The sequence below is a fragment of the Numida meleagris genome, chromosome Z (assembly GCF_002078875.1).
Source record: "Numida meleagris isolate 19003 breed g44 Domestic line chromosome Z, NumMel1.0, whole genome shotgun sequence".
Taxonomy (NCBI): Eukaryota; Metazoa; Chordata; class Aves; order Galliformes; family Numididae; genus Numida; species Numida meleagris.
Genome location: NC_034438.1, coordinates 52200287 through 52224528, shown reverse-complemented (window position 1 = coordinate 52224528; position 24242 = coordinate 52200287). Strand labels below are relative to the sequence as shown.

Below are 24242 nucleotides of genomic sequence, written 5' to 3'. Positions count from 1 at the left end.
GGGGGGGAGCGAGGGAGCGGCCCTGTGTCCCCGTGTGCGTGGGGGCTGCGCGTCAACTTTGTGTGCACCGTCGGGGAGTGGGGGGAGCGCAGGGTTTGTGTATGGGTTTATTGGATCTGTGTGCTGCGGTCTCCACGCAGCCCCTCCCGTGGGCTGGGGGCACGCAGGTAGGCGTGGGGGCGCCTGAAGCCCCGAGAAAAGGGAAATAAAGTAGTGCTGCCGATGCTGGAGTGGCTGGGTATGGTGCATAATCCGAGGTGTGTGGGTGTGCGCGTTTCGCGTGGTCAGGTCTGGTGGTTTTCTCCAAGTTTTAGTGACTTGGGTTGGCTCCTTCAAGACCCAAAGTGAGGGCTGTGCCTTCAGAACGTCTGTGCCCTGAACTTCACAAGGTGCAGTGGGGGTCTGGTGTGTTACGGTTTACCGCTACTTGAGTCTTCTTTTGCTGCTTCGCAGGTATTTTTGGAAGTATGGAAGTATCACTGTATGCGGGCTTTGTGTCGAAGCAGCTTAGCCATTTCCTGCCTTCTGCAGGAAATAGATGTGTCTGAGGAGCCAGGACTGAGAAATTCCATTTCATTGTCCCTCTGTGCTCTTGGACCTCCAAGAAAAACAGCAAATACTTCCAGTATTTCTCCAGATTGCCTTTCACAATTGTCTTCTGGAGTCTCACAGAACAGTTAAGTTTGTGGGTGAAAAGGCAGTGCAGTTCATACAGCTCTTCGGCTGGTGACAGGATGAACAGAAATAGAAGCCTTGCACCCTTCCACCAGCTTTATTCAGCCTCGAGAAGAGAAGGCTCAGGAGAGACCTGATAGTGGCATTCCAATACTTTAAGAGACCTTAGGAGGGAAATTAACTTTTTATACGAGCACATAGTGATAGGAGAAGGGGGAACAGTTTTAAACTATAAGAGGGGAGATCTAGGTTAGATGTCAGGAGGAAATTCTTCACTCAGAGAGCAGTGAGGCCCTGGCATAGGCTGCTCAGAGAAGCTGTGGGTGCCCCATCACTGGAGGTTCTCAAGGCCAGGTTGGATGGGGCCCTGGGCAGCCTGAGCTTGTTGGTGGCAGCCCTGCCCACAGCAGAGGGCTTGGAAGTACATGATACTCGAGGTCCTTTCTAACCCAAGCCATTCCATGATTATTTCAATTTAAGTTGTTCTTGTAGCTATTTTACAGTGTATTTATGAGAATACAGAACTAGCGTAGGACTGAAGGTACTTGGTGAGATAATGTACATTTAGTTAGAAAAACATCTGACCCTTTTCTAACGAGATATGTAAGGATACTGCAACTGTAAGGTTGGAAAGATGCAGCTTTCAAAGCATTTTGTAAAATTCTACACGATGGAAATCTGTTTCATTTCTGTATGTGGGTTTATACAGCCAACCTGATTTGGTCGTTCTGTTGTCAGCATAGAAGATCAACACTGAATGTTTTTAAAATGTTGTGTTAAAGTCAACTTGTAACAATACAAGCGTAATAACTTCTGCCATTGCAGGTATTAGTTATTACCACGCCACAAAAGACTTTTGCTCTTAGAAGACTGTGAAGTACCATCTTCTGTACTTGCTAGTATAGAATTGAATCATAAAATCATAGAATTGTCTGAGTTGGAAGGAACCCTTAAAGATCATCTAGTCCAACTCCCCTGCAATGAACACGGACCCCTGCGTCTCAGTCAGGTGCTCAGAGCCCCATCCAGCCTGACCTTGAGTGTCACCAGGGACAGGGATCATTTTTGTGGCCCTCCTTTGGACGCACTCCAGCGGGTCTATGTCTGCACAGAGCACTCCACACCTGGACGCAGTACTCCAGGTCAGGCACCACCAGCACAGAGCAGAGGGGCAGGATCGCCTCCCTCACCCTGCTGGCCACGCTGCTTTTGCTGCAGCCCACAATACAGTTGGCTTTCTGGGTTGTGAGGGCACATTGCTGACTCACATCCAGTTTACCTCCACCAGTACTCCCAAGTCTTCTTTAGTAGCTGCAGTTGCCCAGCCTACTCATACTGACTATGTAGAAGCATTAAGGGAAGGTCACGTCTCAACTTTATTCTTCAGACATAGGTAGTGGTTTTTTTTGCCAAGAAGTTCTACATTTGCTTTAATAGCTTCCAATTTTTTTTTTTCCCGAATGACTGTTTAATTTAGGTGGCCTTTTTAGGTTTTGTCTCTCTTATTATATATTTTTTTATTTTAAAAAGGCGCGTAGTGACTGATGAAATAGTTCCAGAATAAAACAGACTTGTCTGTAAGAAGAAGTAGAAGCTCTTCCATTGAAGCTCTGAGCTAGATATGACTTGCAAAGTGGATGTGAACATAGTGTTTTGAAAAGTATGTATGTTGGTAGCATTTCACTTCTTAGCTACTGTCTTGAGAGACACTGGCTTACAAATGTAAGGAAAATGTAATGAGATTCTGTATATGTATTAAATATATATATATATATATATTTGGAAATGTTGTCCAGTGGAAGCACAGTTGGAAGTAGAAATTAAAGCTTGTGCTGATAATGGTGTTTGAAGATGCAAAAGACTGTCAGTAGTCCTGACCAGTTCAGTGGTTTGAACATGATTTTCTTTTTGTAAGTGCTAGTAGGGATGTATAATGATGATTCAAACCACTCCAACCTGCTAGGTTAGGTACGCTGTTGCGTTTAAAGTAAATATAGAGAAAACCTACTTGGGACAGCTTGACTGAAGTAGGTTAAAAGCCGGGAAGAAGGTGCCCGTGTCTAGGATCTTTTACTTATGGTAGGCATCTTTTGAAGGTCTTTCTTGAAGTAAGTTTATCACACCTGCCTCTTTGAAACACAGGCTTTGTGTACTAGACTGTTAGTTGATACATGGAAGTGTAATAAAAAGGAGACAAAAGGATTATTCTGCATTAAAAGCAATCCTTGCTATTGTGATACATAACACTGTTTCATGTCTGAATGAAGACATGCTGTAAACACTGGTTTGTTTTGTAATCTACTCTTAAGTGGCCAAGAAAGAGCTTGCTACTCTTCTCTGAATTAGATTCTTGAATTAGTTTTACTGAATATAAGTGCTTCTATATTTAAATCAACAGACTATGAAAACAAAATACACAGTGGTGAGAACACGTGAGCTTGAAAGCCTTATTTGCTACTGAAAGTTTGATTGAAGCTTGTTTCTGTGCAGACCTGGAAGTCTTGCAATCATACTGCAGCATTGTAGGAAGGAGTAAAACAGCAGTGACATGATCAGTGATATTGTTTCTCCACCTTTTTTTTTCTTTCTTTCTTTCTTTTTTTTTTTTTTTTTAAATCAGAACAAGTACTTCAAAATTAGGAGGTACCACAGGTCATTCAAAAGTAGAGGGAATGACAGACTGGTGAGCTACCTGTTCTTTATGCCGAAAAGATGACTGCTTAACACATAAATGACTGCCTCTCATTCAAATAGCAGTTAGAATTTGGCGGAGCTTGTGGGGGAAAGTGTTTAGAGGAGTGAAGTGAGAAGGAGTTAAAGTGTGTGTGTGTGTTGGCATCATCACAGTGCACATGAGACTATAAGGAAGAAAGAGGCAAGTGCAGCTAGTTCTACTGTTACGTTCCGTATCTCTTCAAAATGACAAGTAACAGATGTCGTATTATCCCTGTAGACATGTATTTAGGCTGTCATTAACAGATACCTACTTCATGTTCTGCGTTTGTGACTGACAGTAACTTAAAATTTTGTCTACATTAGAAGGGCTTGTGTTTTGGTGGCCGTAACCATTCATGATGTTTGCAAGTGAGGATGGCTTTGCTTTTCGAATAGCACTGTTTCATTTCTGTTCAAGATGGGAAGCATTCTCTTTGTTTTGTGTGTGTGCAAGAATGTGCTGTGCTGTACTTGATTAACTAAAGGAGGAAGGTTATATTTTCAGGTCACTATGATGATTGTCATGTTATTTGCTGACTTTCAAGTCATCATCAGTGATGATGTGAACTAAGAGTGGCATTATGCCTCAACAGGTCATCACTGCTGTTTTCCTGTAATGTGCACTCAGACATTCATATAATGATTTTAACCATAAAAATAATTTGCTAGTGAAAATATGTGAGTATGGCAAGTGCAATGTTTGCAGATTTTTTTTTTTTTTTTTGGCTCTGAAATTTCCTGGTGTACCTCAGCTGTCTATTAGTTTGAGTACCTAGACTGACATGATGACTGCCAGGGCTCAATTGATTACTTATTTGAAGGACAATGCTAAATTTGTTTTAACTTACTAGGCAGTAGAAATGAAACAGTTTATTTTGTTCCACCAGATTTGTTTGTTGTACTTAACAATGGCTATTAGCAGGCTTTATTTGAAGAATTTATGTTTTTCTTTAACGTAGTGGCAGACTTGCTTCATTCGGAGTGGCTTTGCCCGAAAATCACTTGGACGTAGATGGGTTTGGAAGTCAAAGTTATGTTCTTGGGGCTAAGGTCAAAACAGCCTGAGATCTTACCTAAATTCCTGTGTTTCAGATGATTGCCTTTGTACTGTTCCTGATGTAATAATAATGGAGTTTGACTTATGATTTTTCTTTCTTAATCCTTGAAGTAATTTTCTTTGTGTCCCTGAGTTATTTCTTCCATCTGAGGTGTGTTTCCATGATTGGTTCCGTCTGTGCCTATGAAAGCCACCCAGTTCCACAGCGAGCAGTTCCAGTAGTCTGTCTCACTATACTGGTTTATTGTTTACTGACTTGCACATCCTTTCCCATATACAGTTTTTTGAGCTTAGCTGACTCTTTTTCTCAGAGAAAATCAAATATAACACCACCACTTGTTGAATGGTAGCTTAGAGTTTCTTCCACAAGTGCACATTGTTCTGGTCCTGTGCAAAAGTCTGCATGTGAGAAGTTCTTTTGGGTTGGCATGGAAGCAGAATAGTCAAAAATTGTACTCCATTAATTAAATCCACCAGGTTTAGAGATAAAAATTTACTCTTTTTAGTAGCAGTTGCATGAATGTATTTTATCTGTTGAATGAATGACGTAACTAAACCACCTTTTCCTCTAACAGTTTCCTAAGACTGATTGCAACGTTGTCTTCTGTCTTAAACCAATTTATGTTTCAAGGTCATGGTTTTTTTTATTTAGTTGCCATTAGATGAGAATTTAGACATATCTAGTTAAAACCTTGGTGAAAGAAAAGTCTTTCTATTATGCTTATATACTATGTCTGTCCTGTTCTCAGACATTTATTTTATTTTTTCCTCTTGAAAATCCATGTATACAGTTTTTTCTTCCCAACCCTCTTTTCCCAATGAGTTTGGACCTGATAAAATGGCATTACTTTAACTTGAATCTGCACCTTTAAGGTTTACAGTTTATTGCTAAAATCTGTATCTGTCCCTTCAGTGAAGTACAAAATCCAGCCTGTTCAAAATACTGTATTAATTGCTTCTTTTCCCAAAAGTTTGGATCTATCCATTGATCATGAGTAGTTTAACTGCAAGGTATTTTTTTCAATAACATTTATCATTGTTAATTATGTCACCACTATTCTTGGTGGCACCAAATTGAATATTTTATGTGCATTCCAGTTTATTAATCTTACCCTTCTAATCTTGTTCATCTTGTTCTTGTATTTCTTGACCAGTTAGAGTGGGGTAGATATCACTTCCAGGATAAGATTATTCCATAATAATTTCACAGAAGACTTAAGTTTTATATTCCTAAAATGCTTTATTCAAGCACCTTATCTTGGCCATTGTACACAAGAAAACAAGTGTAGGTCCCTATAAGTTTATTTGTAAGGTAGCATAAGTGGTGCCTGACCATATGAAAAGCTTCTAGATAGCTAGTGAAGCTAATTTTAGTTTACTTTCCTGCTCTTCAGATTGTCTCAGTCATTTGACATAAGTCATCTATGCCTATTGATCCACATGGTGTTAAGTGATTCTTATCACCTGGAGGTTTCACTGTTTGAGTATCTTGAAACTGGTGGGTGTGGAAAGTTCTGTATTAGTTGTAGTCAGTTTTTTAATCTAATCTTCTAGCTACGGTCATGGATGCTGCCACCAGAAATTGTTTGTTAGGAATATGTTTCCTCTAATTTTTAAAAATCAAATTGTGAAAGGTTATAGTGGCCATGGGCTGTGTGGTCATGACCTGAAAATGGCTTAAATTTAGAAGTGTCACAGATTCAGAGAGGATATTACCTTGTTTTGCTTTTGTGTTTTGAAAAAAATAAAAATAAATAACAATAAAAAACCAATAACATTTTACCCTGGTCTTTTTTTCTCTCTAAATTTTACTCGTACTACTGCAATGGGACTCAAATAAGTGTTTGACTAACCTTGTATTCTTATAAGCCATTCTGTAATTGAGTATGTAGATTGATTATGGTCTTTAAATTATGTCATTTTTGCAATTTATCTCTGGGAGGGAAAAATACATTTTATACCAGTGATTCAGTTCCTTCTTCCATTTCTCCACGAAGTGGTTCAAATGACTTACCTAGTGGACACTGAGATAGAATTCCAAAAGCACTGCTCTTTTAGGGTCTTTATTCTGCAGTCATAAACAGAAGTTGACACTGAATTTAATTTTTGAAAGTGAATGGAAAGACTCACTGAGATTTGTCTTTAAGATGTAGAAGTATGAAGTATAAACATAAGTGTAAGTATGCCAGATTCTTCTGTACCCACCATCATTAGCTTATTTTTCCCCCAGATTCCCTAGCCACTTAATGTTTCCCATGATAAGTAGCCTTTTTTTTTTGAGTTAGTCATCCATTATCACCATCTGCAGAGATTGACAATTTTAACATGCAAATAGCAGGGGGGGAGTCAGCTCACTCCTCTCTTAGCTTTAGTGTAAAGTCGAAGGAATGCACTCGTCTTTCCTCAGCAGTCACTTTTTCAAATGCCTGTTATGTACAGAGAGATCTACATCCTGAGACAAAACCTGCTCAGCACTTAAGTGTAGGGATCTGTTGTGAGCACGCTGTGAAGCAGTGTCCCATCTGTCCTTGTCAGCCCCGCTTTTAGTGTTCCATGTTTCCTATGAGGTATTTCATTAAATTGTGTTCTGAGGAATGGGGGGAGAGACTATTGGTGCAGGTCATGTACTTAAACAACCGAGGTGTATTTAATAACTTTAGTAAATTATTTTGGTTGTCCCTTATGCCATAGTTCAGCCTCCAAAAGTAAATCTTGGTGAAGTGCTGAGAGGAACCAAATCCAAGTCTGTAAGTACTGCTAGGATGCTGCAGTAGTTAGCATGCTACATTTAGATAATGTTTCTTCCGTTTTTTTACTGTAGAGGTCACATATCTGTCTTGTGTTTGAAACGTATTGTAGGAAGCAATAAGATAATATAAAAATAACTTTGCATGTAAAAGTTCCTAGGGGAGACTTAAGGTATACTTGGAATCTAATTATGATGGCTCAACAAGAACAGTAGTATTTATTTACTTGATAATGTTCCTTGCATGAAATGTTCCTAGTTAGGACATTTTCAGAGGATATTTTCTTCCTAAAGTTTTTGAATAGTTTGTGTCTACATGTGGCTGTAGACTTCTGTTGATAAAGCCATCACTTTGAATGCTAATTAAGCATCGGTTCTGATAATTCTGAAAGTTTAATGATATTTTAATGATGGATAGCTGATAAGTTTTTCATATGGAATGAATAAAAGACTGATGTAAAAATGTAAAAATCTTTAGCTGATAGATGTCTTGCAATTGCTTTATTCTTAAGTTGATGCTTTTTGATCTGCTGTTGTGAACTAGAAAGGTTCTGCAATGTATGCACTGTCTGTTAATGTTCCTATGAAATGGCATTGTGCACACCTGGCTCCTGAGAGCATAACACCCATTCAGTGATTATTTGCTTTCATAGTAGTTTTCCACATGGCTGTCTCTTTTACTTTGTATACATATATATATATAAGTTGATCCATTTTTCTACTGATTTTGTTTTTTTATTAAGTCTATTATTTCAGTTGGTGTTGATGCTGTCTTTGTTCTTAATGCTGTTATTTATGCTTAAAGTTGTAAAGAGATAACCAATAACTTTACAGCTAGCTGTGTGTCAGCTTCTTTTTTCACAAGCATTCATCCCTTATGTATGTAAGCTGGCGTCTGTGCTTTGTAAGGGATTCTGAGGAATTTTCTGTAATGATCTCAATGCAGAGCATATCTTCAGATCATTTATGGACTAAAACTAACCCACCCTAGAATCTGCAACATACCATTACCATGACAAGGTAAGGAAAAACAACTTAACCTGTTCAATGGCTTGTTTTCTGTACTTCTGACACTAACGAATCAGATTTAAGTATGTGATGAAATAACTATCCAGAGCTGAGATGGGAAACTTCAGGAGGTGGTTAAGTCATTTGCCAGCTGGAGTATGTGAAACTTTAACTGCAGCTGGTGCTGATAGGTTGTGGTAAAGGAGGATGTTGGTTTTTTGTTCTTTTTTTTTTTTTTTTCTCAGATGTTGGGCTAAGCTGAAAAGCAGCTGTCATATGAAACCAGACTTCTGTGGAGACACTTTAGTTTGTTACTGTAATGACCTTCAGGCCTTTTGGCTTCTCATAAGTATTAGCTCACTGCATAGTGAAACTTTGCTGTTGTTATTCAAATGAAAAAAAAGTCAGGGATTGGGTCACAGAAAAAAAATCAGTTTTGTAAGTGCTGAATTCTCTTGTGCCACCGTTTTGCACTGGGTTTTTCTGTGAGGACTGCGTTTCTTAAACCAGTGTTGTGTTGCAGTGTCAGGGCTGACAGACAAGGTGGTTGTAATGTGATGGTGATGCTCTTTTCTGTAGTCTGGCTTTCAATATTGTTTAATGCTTTTCTTTCTGTTTTTTTTTTTGTTGTTGTTGTTTTTTTTTTTTTTAACAGAATTTGCAAAACTACCTGTTGATAATCTCCTTTACACCAAGTTTGGAATGAGTGAATGGTGATTCATATGTTACATGAAACTGTTTTGGACACACGTTATTAGATTATGCAGTGAAAAAATGCTTTGACAGTTAACTTTTGGCAATCCTTGCTTGCTGCAAGATAGCCAGGAAACATAAAAACAAAAGAGTTCAATAATTGCAGGCATCCTTCTTTGTGAAATGCTATTTATTTGTGGAAAATAAAGCACGTTTTCACACTGTTAGACTTTGACCCTCCTCTCTCCCTTCTCTCAAGCATGTAAAACAGTATATCTAATGGTGAGGAAATGAATATCATTGTGATGGCTTTAAAGGTAAAATTCTAATTACAAATGTAAGTTTTCAAGCACTTTATTGATAATGTGGAGTTCTTTGCATAGCAAGGTTGAAGAATTCTTTACTGTTGTTATGGCAAAAAAAAGAGGATGTTGAAAAGGAAGTTGAAAAAGGATGATTGTTTTCAATCTTTACAAGAAAAAGGGGGAAAATAAGGAAAACAGCTAAAATCTTTTGTCAGTTAGACAGATACTTGCAAATACTGACTTTTGTGTGAAAATGCAGTACTCACTTTCCACAAGCAAGCATATCTCTTTATGATTCCTTAATTTGCTATCAAGCTGGTATTACTGTAATGATTTCATTAAGCCTGCCAAAAGCCTGAGGTATATTTCCTTTGAGCAGTGTGACCAATCCCAAAAACAAACAGCTTGGTCGGTCCTGAACTCATGGCCTATGAGGAACATGGCTGATAAGATGAAATGTATTTGCAAATGTCTTGTGTGCTTTGGTAAAAGACACTTTTAAATGTCTGTGCTGTTTGCTATATCTAGTGATGCACTTAATTGCTGAAAAGCTGTGAAGATGGAAATCTGTTTAGGTGGCTGGGCCAGAATATCAGTAATTCAGGATGCTTTTCATGTTCTCTTTAATATTTTAATATAATTAAGCCAGTATTGTTAGCGGGTCTAATAAGAAAAGAGCTGGAAAAAACTGAAATTATTGTATTGATAGAATAGCGTTGGACTGAAGTTTATTGTGCACTTTGCATGAATGTAGGGATTTTTCTGTTCATTATCATTTTTACCATTTTGAATGGGAAAGAATTAAAAAAAAAAAAAAAAAAAGGTACAGTAAAGTAGATTCCACATCAGTCTTAAATGACCTCTTTTTTCCTGGATAATAACTTTGTTTTCCCACCTCCTTTTTTTTTCACAGAATCATAGGGGTTGGAAGGGACCTCTGGAGATCATCCAGTCCAACCTCCTGCTAAAACAGGCTCCCTACAGTAGGTTACACAGGAAAGCGTCCAGGCAGGTTTTGAGTCTCTCCAGAGAAAGAAACTCCACAGCCTCTCTGGGCAGCCTGTACCACTGCTCTCTCACCTTCACAGTAAAGAAGTTTTTCCCCATGTTCAAGTGGAACTTCGTGTCTTCCAGTTTGCGCCCATTGCGTCTTGTTTCGCTGGACACTGTTGAAAAGAGCCTGGCCCCATCCACTTGACGGTTGCCCTTTAGATATTTATAAGTACTGGTGAGTTCACCTCTCAGCTTTCTCTTCCTAGGCTGAACAGCCCCAGATCTCTCAATCTTTCCTCACACAGGAGATGCTCCATGCCCCTAGCCATCTATGTAGCCCTCCACTGGACTCTCTCTGGAAGTTCCCTGTCTTTATTGAACTGAGGAGCCCAGAACTGGACACAGTACTGCAGGTGTGGCCTCACCAGGGCAGAGCAGAGGGGAGGATCACCTCCCTCGACCTGCTGGCCACGCTCTTTTTAGTGCTCCAGCCTTGTTATTTCTTTCCTAATTTCTTCAACTATTTGTTCTCCTATTATGAGCATATGTGCTTTTGTTACTCAAGCCCCAGTTATTGGTTTAGGTGCTGTTTATCAGGAAGACATTTCTCAGTAGGTCTGACTGCAGCTCTGCAGGCCAGCTGCAGGGTGGGAGTTCAGATGAGCACCCTGGCTCTGCATCTGTGCCTGCCCTCCTGGGGATAACAGGTGCTTGCTTGTTGTCCTTGCTCCATACTGGGTAGATAACCCACAGGCTTTTTTGCCCTGCTGTGGGGTAGAACATTTTTAGGGGGAGATCATCACTGCATCTGAATCAAAGAATACTGAATTGATTACTTCAGATATTGCTCCCTACTTTTCCTTCTTATTAAAAACAATCAAGCCTTTTGCAGGTAAAATACTCTTGAATAATGAAAGTAGTATGCTGGTAGGTGGCCATGTTACTGCACAGCTGCTTGATGTTTTCCCCCTTCTTAGCAGGATAGGCGGAAATGAGGTAGAGGGGAAAAAAAAGTGAGTTTTTTAGTTTTGCTGCTTAATGAAAGTAAAATCCACATAGAAGTAAAAGGAGAAAAGTTATTCTCTACTTCCCATCAGCAGATGATGCCCAGCCATCTCCTGGGAGCCAAGGTCTCATGTAAGTAGCAGATGCTTGGGAAGACACATCTTCATAATGAGGGTATCCCTGCTCCTTTTTCTCGCTGAGTGCAGCATCACAGAGGATGGGATGTCCCTTTGGTCAGTTTGGATCAGCTATTGTGTGTGTGTCCCCACTACTCCTGGCCTGCCGGTCCTGGGGCACCTGAAGAGCCAGGCTGTGTGCTGTGCCACACTGCCTGGTGCCAGCACTGCTCTCTCTTCAAGCGCAGATGCTGTGTGGGCTGCTAGCGAAAAGATAACTCCAGCCCAGCTGGACCCAGTACAGAAGGTTGTCTTGACTTGTGCTATCAGCGTTACCAAGGAGAAGTAAAATTGTACTGATGTGTTTTTTTATCATTTGATGAAGCTTTCTGCACTTCAGGGTTTTGGGGCAAATATTGTAATTATGTATTGGCTTAGTTTTGTACAAAGGCAGTTCTTCAGTGTGGCTTAGTTTGTGCTCAAACCATTGTTTTTGTGTTGTTGTTTTTTTTTCTTGTTGTTGTTTTTTCCAAGGAAAGGGGCAGGGAACAGGAACACAGCAGGCCAGAACTGGATTAGTGTAGGCTGTTGTCTGACTCCTTGATCTGGCTGGTGGAGCTCAGGAAGCAGTTTGCTAGAGACTTAAGCACAAGTGCTTTGGCACCCTCAGTTTCTGAGCGAGGCTGTGTTGGAAATGAAGAACTAATTAGGACTTGTCAGGAAAACCGGTATTGCTCAGGCTTGGAAGCATCTTAAGTCATGTCAGTGCCACAGCTTTTCCTCCCCTTTTCCTCCACTACTGCACTTAAGGTCTTTCAGCAGTGAGATGCAGTTGCAAGTTTCATGTGAAACTTTGAACATGGTCACAGTAAAAAAAAGATTTTCTGTTGTTTCCATCAACTTCTATTAAAAAGAAATTTGTTGTATGCTTTGCATAGTAATGCCTGAGTTCCCTGCAATTTATGCTCCCTGTGCTTTGTATCCTCTAAACATAAAGCATGTGCAGAATAGTGACTGCTGTGAAATCAACAGCAGTGTCGGGATTTGATACAGTGCCTAAAACACATAAGATTTTCATTTTAAAAATTGACTAGATTTACAGTAGCGAAGACTCAAAGCTGACTATCATTCTTCAGTTCATGATATCTAGCAGTGCAAACTCGTTAATACTGAACAAAATGAAATGTTCTCTAAAATAATGAGTGGAGATTGCTGCTGTGGAATGTTTTTCAAGTAGTTAAGCAAAGTAAAGTAGTAAATTTTAGATTATGAATGTGGCCCTTTGCAGCGTATGTTGACAGAGAAATAAATACAAGCTATAGGAATGAACTTTGGCGGCTATGAGTTCTTTTTCCTGCTGACAGTGACTGACAAGTGTACTTAAACTGTTAATGGGATGATGTGTTATTGACATAGTTGTATGTTACCGTGTTAAGAAAAAGGAAGCTTTTAGTAACACATTCTTCTGTATTTTTAACAAGGATAAATCTTTCTGTCCTTGAAGGTGACATTCACAATCCTCTGTTGCTTTAACACCGGCAAGCTTAGATGGTCCTGACTTTTTGTGCTTACTGCCTTGATATTTTTCAATTTAACAACTGTATTTCTTTCGACTCTTAAGTTAATTAGCTTTGGTATTTTCTATTTTTTAAAAAGATTGAACAGAGTTTCAAAACTGACATTTCAGGACTTCAAGGTAAGAACTGAAGTTGTTGCATACTGAATGATAAAGAAGACTGACTAGTTTTTGGTAGAAAAGAAAAAAGCTTTTCTGCTCTGTTGGTTAAAATCCAGCTGTATAATTTAATATCAAGTAAATAATGTGTTTTATGCTCATGAAGTTAAAACATGAGATTCATTTTAACATATGCAATCACTTTGAAGACCAGGACTGTGTCTGCATTAGGTAATCTGCAGCAGCAAGCCTTCAAAGGAGAGTTGTTAACTATAAAATGGTTGCTACAATTTACTTCTGAAAGAGCTGGATTAGAGCAGAGCGCATCTTAGTCATCGTGTGGTTTCAAGAGCAAAAGAAGATCCTGCAAGGCTTTTTTTAATTTGAGTTGTATGTCTACATATCAAGTATCTACTTGTACGTAAGTTACTGTGTGTACAGTTGAATCCGGGAAGAGCACAGAAATACCTGCCATCCATCTTTGTGATCTAGGAGCAATGCTAGTAACATTACTCACTTCATAGCAGCTCAGAGATGATTGTTGGTAAGCAAAAGGCATGAATATGTAATTTTATCAAGTTCTTCCAAATCTTTGTTTTGTTTGGATTGGTTAATGGTTAAGTGCTGTAGTCTGGGTTTTGTGAAATTATATGAGAACATTAAAAAAAAGAGAAGTGATTGCTGATAAAATGTTTATATAGTTAAATTGCAGTAACTTCCTACTTCGTACCTGCTGGTAACTTCTGTCTTCTCATCACAGATTTCCATCCTAAAAGACTGAGTCAAGGACTGAAAACCTGAATTCCTAAAGGCCTTTTACTGCATATCAAAAGGAATTTTCTTCAGTTCCTATGTGAAGATTCTTTATCCTCTCTCTCTTAAAAATAGGCAATATTTTGCCATGCATAAGAATGGCATACTTATTTCTAATAGAGATCTGTAACTGCTTTGGATAAAAGGCTTAAAAATGTTTTTGGGTTACCCAACAATTACTCACTAGTGATAAACCTTTTCCTCATCTTTGTTAATAAGTGGTTGGTTTCGTATTGTAGAAACAAACACAACATTACATATAAACTGGATGTTTAATTGGTACCTAGGATTAAGATTTTTCAACAAAGTAATTTAAAGCTTAAGGCTATAAGGGGAAGAAGGAAGGACAAGATTTTTAGACAATTACCAAAATGTAATGTAGTTTGGCTTTTTTTTTTTTTTTGAGTTGATGACATGGTCCATTAAGCTTCTTGTGGCTTCACCACGGTGGACTTCTGAAGTCCCTTTCAAGCCTCTATTAGCTCTCACATACAGAGGGAGTTACAGGGCAATCTGTGAAAATGCAGCATCAATTCAAGTGACGGCTAAAGATAATTCGGTGTTGTGAGTTACTCATCTGTTCTGCAGAGGGCACAATATGGAGATTAAAATCTGTTTCAGCTGTGGTTAGGTCATAAATTGTGTTCTCCCAAATGCAAGGATTTAAAACGTTATTAAAAAAGTGATGTGTGTTCAGGTCCTCTCTTGTACAGTCTCACTGAAGTTTTTGTTTTGGATCCACGAGATCTGAATGGAAATGAACTGCTGTTTTAATTGTTTGGTTTTGGATCCAAATTTTCAGCAAGGTTGTAGTGGTATTCATTAATAAAGGCTAGCTAGCTCCTGAGATAATGCTATGGTTTTTATCATGTTTTTGCAGTCTTTAAGGACTTTGATATTTTAAGGCCTCTTCCAAGTTTTATAAGTGATTGTAATGGGCACTGATCAGAAGTGACCTTGTACCCTTAGCACTAAATAAAGGAAAAAGCAGAACATAAAGAGGAATTTGTATGTAGTTAAGTCAGTGATTCTTTGTTAGAAATGTAAAATTGGTTTTGTAGAATCAAATCTAGCCAGTAAGAGATTGTTCTTGTCTAGAACCAGTAAGGCTGGAAAAGACCTGTAAGATCATCCTGTGCACCCATCCACCTACCAGAAGTATTACCCACTAAATCATGTTCCTTAGTACCACATCTACATGTTTTTTGAACACCTCCTGAACCCTGGGGGAGCCTGTTCCACTATCTGACCACTCTTTCAGAGAAGAATATCTAATAACTAATATCTAACCTGAACCTCCTTTGGTGCAAATTGAGGCCATTCCCTCTCATCCTATCGCTAGTTATGCAGGAGAAGAGGCTGACTCCCACCTCCCCACAACCTCCTTTCAGGTAGTCGTAGAGAGTGATACGGTCATCCCTCTTCTTCTCCAGACTGAACAATCCCCGTTCCCTCAGCTGCTCTCCATAAGACTTGTGATCCAGATCCCTCACAGCTTTGTTGCCCTTCTCTGGACATGTTCCAGGGCCTTGATGTCTTTCTTGTAGTGAGGGGTCCAAAACTGAACACACTACTTAAGGTGCAGCCTCACCAGGGCTGAGTATGAGGGGATGATCACCTCTGTGCTTTTGCTGGCTGCACTATTTCTGATACAAGCCAGGGTGCTGTTGGCCTTCTGAGCCATCTGGACACATTGCTGGCTCATGTTTAGCCAGGTGTCAACCAACACTTCCAGATCCTTCCCTTCCTCACAGTCCTCCGGCCACTCGGCCCCAAATTTGTGCTGTTGCCTGGGGTTACTGTGGCCCAAGTGTAGGACTTTGCACTTGGTCTTGTTGAACTTCATTCCACTGGCCTCAGCCTAGCTATCCAGCCTATTCAGATTGCTCTGTAGGGCCTTCCTACCCTCAGGCAGATTGGCAGCTCCTCCCAGCTGGGTGTCGTCTGCAAACTTATTGAGGGTGCCCTCAATCCCCTCATCCAGGTCATCAGTAAAGATATTAAACAGGACTAGCCCCAGTACTGATCCTTGAGGAACACCGTTAGTGAGTGGTCACCAGCTGGATTTAACTCCATTCACCACCACTCTCTGGACCCAGCCCTCCAGCCCGTTCTTTACCCAGCGGAGAGTGTACCTGTCCAAGCCACAGGCTGCCAGCTTCTCCAGGAGAATACTGTGGGAGACAGTGTCAAAGGCTTTGCTGAAGTCTAGGTTGTCTGACAGAAAAGCAACTCTTCTCTTGTGGCATATATGCTATTCTGCATCCCACAGTTTGTTAGCCTGCTCTTAGAAATGTGTTAGGAGTCCACCAATAACAATTGAAATATGATTTATTTGAGAGAGGTAGGTTGAATGCAGCTTGCTTATGAGTTTTGAAGGCTGTGGTTTCACCAGCAGTGAAGCCAAGCTAATGGTTTGCTGCTGCCAAAGGAAAATCACACTTTTCACTGAGCAGTACAGACTCTTGAGTATTCTCCAACTCTCTTCTAACCTTCCTGTGAATGAATGAATTTGTCAGTCCAGCAAAAGACTCTAAACAGTTTCACAAGTAATTTCCAATGTATGCTGAAGCCCTGAAACACCACCACCTATCATGGAACGTGCTATTTAAATGAGATTCCATTAAGAACTTCTTTGAGCAGTGTAATGATGAAGTTCTGGAGTTCTGCTAATCAAGACACCTAGATGGCAGATAAGGCTAAATATGTTCTACTTCAAAAAATGGCAGCTTTCAGAATTTTTTTTTTTCTTGCAAGAAAACATGTGGAAGATTGTAATGTTGTAATCTATAAAAAGGTGTTCTAAACAAAAGTTTAATTAACTAAAGTTCATTGCAATCATATGCTTCAATAATTGGCATGAAAGACTAGTACATGTGCAGACTTACACAGTAAACCATGTATTCAAACTAGTAAGTCCATCTGATTTAAAAAAATCCCTCAGAAGTTAAAAAATAATTTTGATATTGTGGGGCTTTTGAGACCATTAAACCACCTCTTCTAATGGGATTATACCACTTTTTCAGGTTATCTAGTACCAAATGAAGTCTATGCCTATGCTGCAGCTGTCTAAACTTTATCAGAATGAAATGGAAATGGCTTACATCATTGAAACGTGATTTCAGAGATGCTTGCTGTTAGTCAGTATTTGCATATTTTTGCAGCTCTCAAAAGCAGTGAAAGCAGCGTTGTAGTTTTTGTGGAGAGGAAGGTACTGGCTGAGATAAAATACAGGCCTGTAGTTTCTTTGACATCCAAGTATCGCTGTGTTATGTGTTAACAAACAAGTGCAGAAGTTACAAATGATGCTTACATTTCCTGTGTTTCTTTCTATTTAATAGTGGCTGTTTTTTTCAGAGATGGTACTGAATCAACTGGGGTTGTAAAATGAAGGCAGAAAATTCCTAGGTAACAATTACAATCTAACTTTCTCTGAATGGGATTAATATTACTGCAATACATCACAACTTAGGTCAAGTACCACATCTCTAATCCCAGTGCAGTTCAATGTGAGCAGAACAACTGAAATGACTGCAAGACACCCCTCTTCTGACATTTCCAAAGCCGCCTTTGTCTTGCTTTTTCCTTCCCCTTGCCTTTGTGCTGCTGAGTTTTACTCTGCCCATTATATCTCTTCTTTCAGGGTCGAAAGTGGTTGGGAAGGCTGGAGTTGGAGGTGAGAAGATGCTGTTTTCTCCTAGCAGCTGGTGCTGCAAGCAAAGGGAAACCTACAGTTCTCATGCTGTTGCATAGGCCAGCTCATATGCTCTTAGCCTACAACTCTCCAGAGGCACTGCTGCTCGCTGCAGAGCTTTTCACAGAGCCATTTTTCCCTCTGAGGGTGAAGAACACCAGTACAGGACTTGGAAATTCTGACCCCTGTGATGGGGGGGTCCAGGGGGCCTTCTAATGTCCAGTGCGAGGAAGGAGGGTTTACTGTACTTCCATCTTGCCTTAAATTACAGAAATTCACAGTGCTAAATGTCCCAGTGTTTTTGTGGGAGCGTTTTATGTATTCACAGGCTGACTTAACAATAATAGTACACACGAAAATGATGCAATTTAGGAACCCCGTCTGTAGTGTGCCGCTTTTGAAATGGCTATAACATTTGAAAAATTTGATACGTTTCAAGAAAAGACTAGAAACAGCAGTCATTTTTAGCCACTCTTGAAGTCCTCTTAGAATTGGATTCATCTTTTGCTTTGTGCATTTTTGGCTAATTACATGAATGCATGGTTTTTGTTATTGTTGTTTCTTCCTCTAAGAGGAGTGCTCTTGCCAATGGTCAGCTCTTTTTTTTAGTAAGTACATTTTTATAATTTTTTTTTCCTGTTTTGTAATACAGAAGTAGTTTCTAAAAGTCTTAACAATGATTTGTGAGTATTGACTTTTAAGATAACACATCCTTATACAAAGAGATCTGTTGAAATCTGTAAGCTCACTGTAACTACACTTAAGGTAGCTTTTGAAAAGAAACTTGAAATATATATTTAAAAAAAGAAAAAAAATCATCGTGCATACTTTTTCATTCATGGTCATGTTTTATTTCTGATAGGAGATGCCTGCCATCTGTTGACACTTGAAAAACCTCTTCTTGTTGAATTGTGAGATTATGACCCCTTCCATAATTACATTTGCCTACATGTATTTCGATGTAATGCATATTTATTTGTTTCCTGAATGTAAAAAGAGTTAAAGCAGTGGGAAGACTTGGGGAGGAAAGATACACAGAATGACACACTGGGCCCGGCAGTTGTGATGGTAGGTAGGAAGCAGTGAAGGAAGTAGACCAAGTTGCGTTTACTGTGTATGCATATTTTCTATACTTAAAGCTCTGCCATTCTCTTACTTTTTTACTTCTTTTGTTCCTCTTTCTGAACAGAATCTTTTAAAATGCTGGCTCAGATTTAATATAAATACTTCATCCATATTCATATGAGGCTATTTTCAATTGTCATTGCAGTCACGAAGACTTTAGTCTTGTATTTCATCACACTGTTTGCTTTCACCTTCGGAACTAAAGTAATTCAATCTTCTTCTGGCTTTATAGGAGCAGAGTACTTAATTTCTATGCTCTTTTGAATTACCATTTTTACAGTTTAAGTGTGCTTTCATTCTCTTTCTCTCCCCCCCATATATGCATGCATATACATAGATGTGTGCATCTATATATGCATGTACACCTGCAAGAATGGTCTGTAGTGTGCTTGTAAAAGAAAGATTTAAAGTTGGTGAACTGAAATTGAATGTGAATACTATTCTTCTGCAATAGTAACATTTTTATGGTACTTAATATTTTGTGAATTTTCAAAAACTGTTAATTAGTACAGCAGTTGAGATGTAGTGATGTTTGTTCCATTTTCCTCTCTATAAAGTGAAATGAAAAACGCATTACTGAAGTTTGCGTGAAAGGGTACAGAATTCAGTTTTTTGTCATTAACTTGTCTTCAACAGTATTGCCTTTTCTTCTACCTTACTTGAAGTCCTTATTTTTTTCTCTTGTGTGTTTTTATAATAGAATGCATGGCAGAAACTTAGATTGTCATCTTTGTTGTGTTGACAACTTATACCAGGGTGTAATTCATTTGGTGTAATCAAAAACAATGTTTTATGGAAAAGTAAGAAACAGCTTCGTCTCTGATTGTACCATGAAGCATGGTAAGTATGTCAGGTGAATAAAGATTAAATAGGTAGCTTCAGTTCTATGTCCTGATTATTATTTTACTGCATCTCAAACATTTGTATTACTTTCTACATGTAATTTACTAGCAGTGGGATCTGGGGGAGTGATGGATAAACCAGAGGGGTGTGCTGCCATCCAGAGAGACTTGGACAAGCTGGAGAAGAACCTCGTAGAGTTCAACAAGGGGAAGTGGTGAAGTCCCGCACCTGGAGAGAAATGGCCCCAGGAACCAGTCCTGCTTGAGGCCACCCAACTGGAAGGCAGCTATGCAGACAAGTGTCTGGTGGTCTTGGTGGACACCAAGATAAACGTGATCCAGCAGAGTGACCTTGCAGGTAGGAAGACCAATGGTCTGCATCAAGCAGAACATGGCCAGCAGGTCGAGGGAGGTGATCCTGTCCCTCTGCTCTGCCTTGGTGAGGCCACATTTGCAGTACTGTGTCCAGTTCTGGGCTCCCCAGTTCAGCAAGGACAGGAAACTTCTGGAGAGAGTCCAGTGAAGTGCCACAAAGATTATGAGGGACGTGGAGCAGCTCCCGTATGAGGAAAGGCTGAGAGACCTGCAGCTGTTCAGCCTGAAGAAGGCTGACGGGGGATCTTATCAATGCTTATAAATATCTGAAGGGCAGGAGTCAGGTGGATGGGGCCAGGCTCGTTTTAGTTGTGTCCAGCAACAGGGGAAGTGGCAGTAGGCACAAACTGGAGCATTTGATGTTCTGTCTGAATATGAGGAAAATCTTTACAGTGAAGGTGACAGAGCACTGGAACAGGCTGCCTGGAGAGGCTGTGGATTCTCTGTCTCTGGAGATACTCAAAACCTGCCTGGATGCTTTCCTGTGCAACCTGCTGTAGGGAGCCTGCTTTAACAGGGGGTTGGACTGGATGATCTCCAGAGGTCCGTTTCAACACCTATGATTATGTGATTCTTTGAGACAAATGTGTAAAAAGCAAATGTGTTTCACTATAGAGTGTACACTTCTTTAGCCATCTCAGTGCAACTATTAGTAATGGTGTGACTACACCCCAAGTCGTTTCCCTTTAACCTGTTAGTCAAGTCTCCTCAGAAAAGACCAAAGAGTATTCTATTCTTGAGTATACAAGATCAAAGAAGTGAATAAACCAGCCACTCTAGAAAATACTTTCCAGAAGATGATGTGATGTTATCTTTTTCCCCCTTTTTTTTAATAATTACCTAATGGCTGACATTAGCAAGAGTGTATGTCATGTTATTTTAGAAAATTTAAATCATGATTCTTTCAAGCAAGTTAGTTAAAGCTCACATTAATCATACTTTGGTTTTTATAGTCACCTGCTACTCTTTGATTCTTGATTATATCTTAATAGTTTAAAATTAAGAGTAATGTGAAATGATTAATGAATAGTAAGAATTTCTGACTTAAAAATGTGTCTAGAATAAAACCAACAACTAAAATATTGGGAGTAATTTTGAAGATCAACTTGTGCTTATTCCACAGAGGCAGTTTTACCTCTGAAGTATTCAGGCATAGCTTGTTGTCATTGCAGGGATTTACAGGAAAAACATTTCACACATGCAGTTATGGAAACAGGACTACAGATGGGAGGAAAAAAAAAAAGAAAAAAGAAAAAAGAGCAGGTTTGCTGTTGAAATGATAGACTCACACATCCAGTTTAAGACTGGGCTCATGAAGTGGTTTTGTTTCTTCCCTATTTTTATAGAGCTACTAATGTCTATACATTAATTGAAAGTTTCTGGATATCTGTCTTGAAGGGTCTTTTACTTGCTGACTACAAAATGAGTTTTGTTGTCATTCTTTTTGCTAGTTCTCTTTAAGAACTATTATTTCAGTGCTAGTAGGCTAAAGGTTTAGGTTCTATTGTAGTTCTTATTTTTCCGCTTTATTTTATTTACTTATATGACTCTTTGTGGATGTCTTCTGTACACAAAATATTTTGAAACTGTATTTCTGACAGAAATGTCAGATAATTTTAGCTTCTGGGAAGAAATTAGGAACTTGCCTTAGGAACTTAGTAACTTGGAAAATTACATTTTCTAAGGAAGGTTTCTGATCGATTAGGGAACAGTGAAATGTCTTAAAAACAAAACCCTACCTAAACCTCTGAAGTACTGAAATGTTTAAAAACAAAACTAGCTATTGACACTTGCTTTTGCAAAGAAAACTAGCACAATAGCTTTCTGGTCTTTTAATGAAATTCTGAAAATATATCTTTATATCTTGTAAGTGAAACTAACATAAGCCTCTGTTTTGAAGTAGTGATTATGAAGGAACAGAGATTTGACTGCAGTTGGTTTCAAATTGAAATTGTGGAGAACGTTGTGTTAGATGAAGTCGAGCTGTCAACCTAGTTGTGGGTGGGCAAGTCACATACACACCACATAAACACTCAGTTTGAGGTTGGAAGGGACGTCTGAAGAACAGCTAGTCTGACCTGATCTTGTACCAGATCTGGAGACTGGTGACCCTGTCTGTGGCAGGGCATTTGGAACTTGATGATCCTTGGGGTCCCTTCCAGCCTAAGCCATTCTGTGATTCTATGACCTGCTTTGTTCCAGTAGAGTCAGATAGAGCAGGTTGTGCAGGAATGCATCCAGGTAGGTTTTGACTCTCTAGAGAAGAAGTCACCATAATCTCTGGGCAGCTTGCTCCAGTACTCTGTCACCCTTACAGCAGAGAAACTTTTCTTCGTGTTTATTCCCTAAAACAATAATTGAGAGTGTGGATTATCTAATAATTATGTGCCCTCAGAGGTGTGTAATTGGAATAGTTAGCTGGTTAAACTTTGTTTTTCCTCTCATTTCTGAACTGTAACTCAGGTATATGCTTAACTGCTAGGACTTGAATTTGGTTTAGCATTCATGTGCTTCATAAACATAGCTGTGAGAGACTAAGGAGGAATAAGTATTTCATACTGCTCAGTGGAATGTTTTGTAATGATAGGTCTTGTGCAGAGAAACTACTACTTGCTGTGAAGAATCCTTGGACACCTTGGAAATAACTTCTTGGAAGATCAGTACTTAGTGAGGGTCCATCCTGTGTTCTACACCCTCAGTTTCAGTATTATCCTTTATAGAACAGCATTACTTTGCTTTTATGAACATACTTAAGATCTGTTAGGTTCTGTGGTACAGCTCATCTGCACAGTCACAAGACCAAGGAGAAAGAAGGGTGAATTATACCCTTCCTAACTACTTCAGGGCCTGCTGTGGAATCCATCAGCCTGTCAGAACCCATCCTCACAAGCCCAGGTGATCAGAGGGACACAGTAGCAAGTGAGGAACTAAGGTTAGGGTGTTCTGACAGTGTCTAGCCAGGGCTGCCCCTGAAAAGCCATCAGCCACTCTGACCAGACATGACACCTATCGCCATGAGGCAATGCTGGAGCGCTTTTTGGTCTGAGGGCGTAGGGAAAGCTGCCACACAAGGGTATGGGACATGTAAGACATGGGGAAAGAGCATTTTGAGGTTGCACAGGACTTAAAGGATGTTTTGGGGATGAGCCAAAGGCAAGGGAAGGGTTTGCCATCTTCATAGCTCTCTTTTAGACACTCTGTAACAGTTTTATATCCTTATCTGTCCTCACTCTTGAATCTTTTAAGAGAAGAAAGAACCTATTGCTAAAAGTGGGTGAGAAGTGGCTTTTCTTGAGGAAGTATTGTAATGGAGGAGTATCAAATCATTTAAAATCATTCTCTATGATCAATTGCGTATCAGTTTTTGTCGTTTGGTGGTAGCATAGCAGCGAGGCAAATACTCAGAAAACTGAAGCGAGTAACATCCTATTCTTGCAGGCCATTTTTATCTTCAAGATGCTGAGAAACATATAGTTCAATTTCTACTGAAACTCTAGACTTTTGACCTGTCAGATAGTTTATATGTTACTCCAGTAAGTTGCTCAGCATAAACTGCATACTTCATTTGTGATCAATAGTTCTTTATTTTGGAAAAGCAGAAACAACAGGTCTGTAAGGCTGGCTGGTTTTTATATGCTTGCTTTATTTCAGGCATGTCCAACCAGCAGCCTGCAGGCCATGTGCAGCTCGGCACAGCTCACACTGCGGCCCATGCTCCCTGCCCTGCGTCATTATGGCAGTGACTCTTCCTCACTGCACGGCCTGGCCTAGCCCTGGGATGTGGGGAGAGTGCAGTGCAGTGCTGACTCTTCTTCTTGTGCCTGTTGCAATCACTCAGTCACACTGAAACCCATGTGTGTGACACGCGCTTCTGCCGTTTGTTGAGTAAACGCAGTGATTGCCGATACTAATATTTCCACCTGCCTAATGGCATCACAAAAGAAAACACAACCCCAGAAAAAGAAAAATCATGGATGAAGGAAGAGTGTTCAAGGAAAAATGGACAGATGAGTACTTTTTTGTCAAGACAAATAATGTGGCACTATGCTTAATTTGCAAGAAAATTGTGTCAGTTTTCAAAGATTACAGTTTAGGAAGACATTATTTGCAGAAACATGCTGCCAAATGCAATGTGTTATCAAGGAATGCTTCATAAAGACAGAATAGTGGAACTGGAAAAAAAGTCTGTCATCTCAACAAAATCTTTTTAAGAAAAGATAAAACTCTAACAGACTCTATTATTAAAAACTAGTGATGTGGTAGCAAATCCGATAGCAAAAAAATAAAAACCATTTACTGTTGGTAAGTTTATTAAGCAGTGTATGGAAAGCGTGGCAGATGCAATGTGTCCTGATAAAAAAAAAAACAAAACAAAATGTATCTTTCTAAAATCACTGTGTCACCA

General features: G+C 39.5%; 1 protein-coding gene across 3 annotated transcripts in view; it reads left to right on the top strand.

The window, feature by feature from the left end:
* Positions 10189 to 24242, top strand: part of PCGF3 (polycomb group ring finger 3) — a 43118-nt gene continuing 29064 nt past the window's right edge. For 2 of the 3 annotated variants that reach the window (XM_021380511.1, XM_021380509.1), the window contains exon 1: positions 10189 to 10427. The gene's annotated coding sequence lies outside the window, so the exon portion shown is untranslated. Of the gene's footprint in view, positions 10428 to 16582; positions 18564 to 19320; positions 19461 to 19571; positions 19821 to 24242 lie in introns of those variants that run through there. The other variant, XM_021380510.1, reaches the window with a different exon arrangement.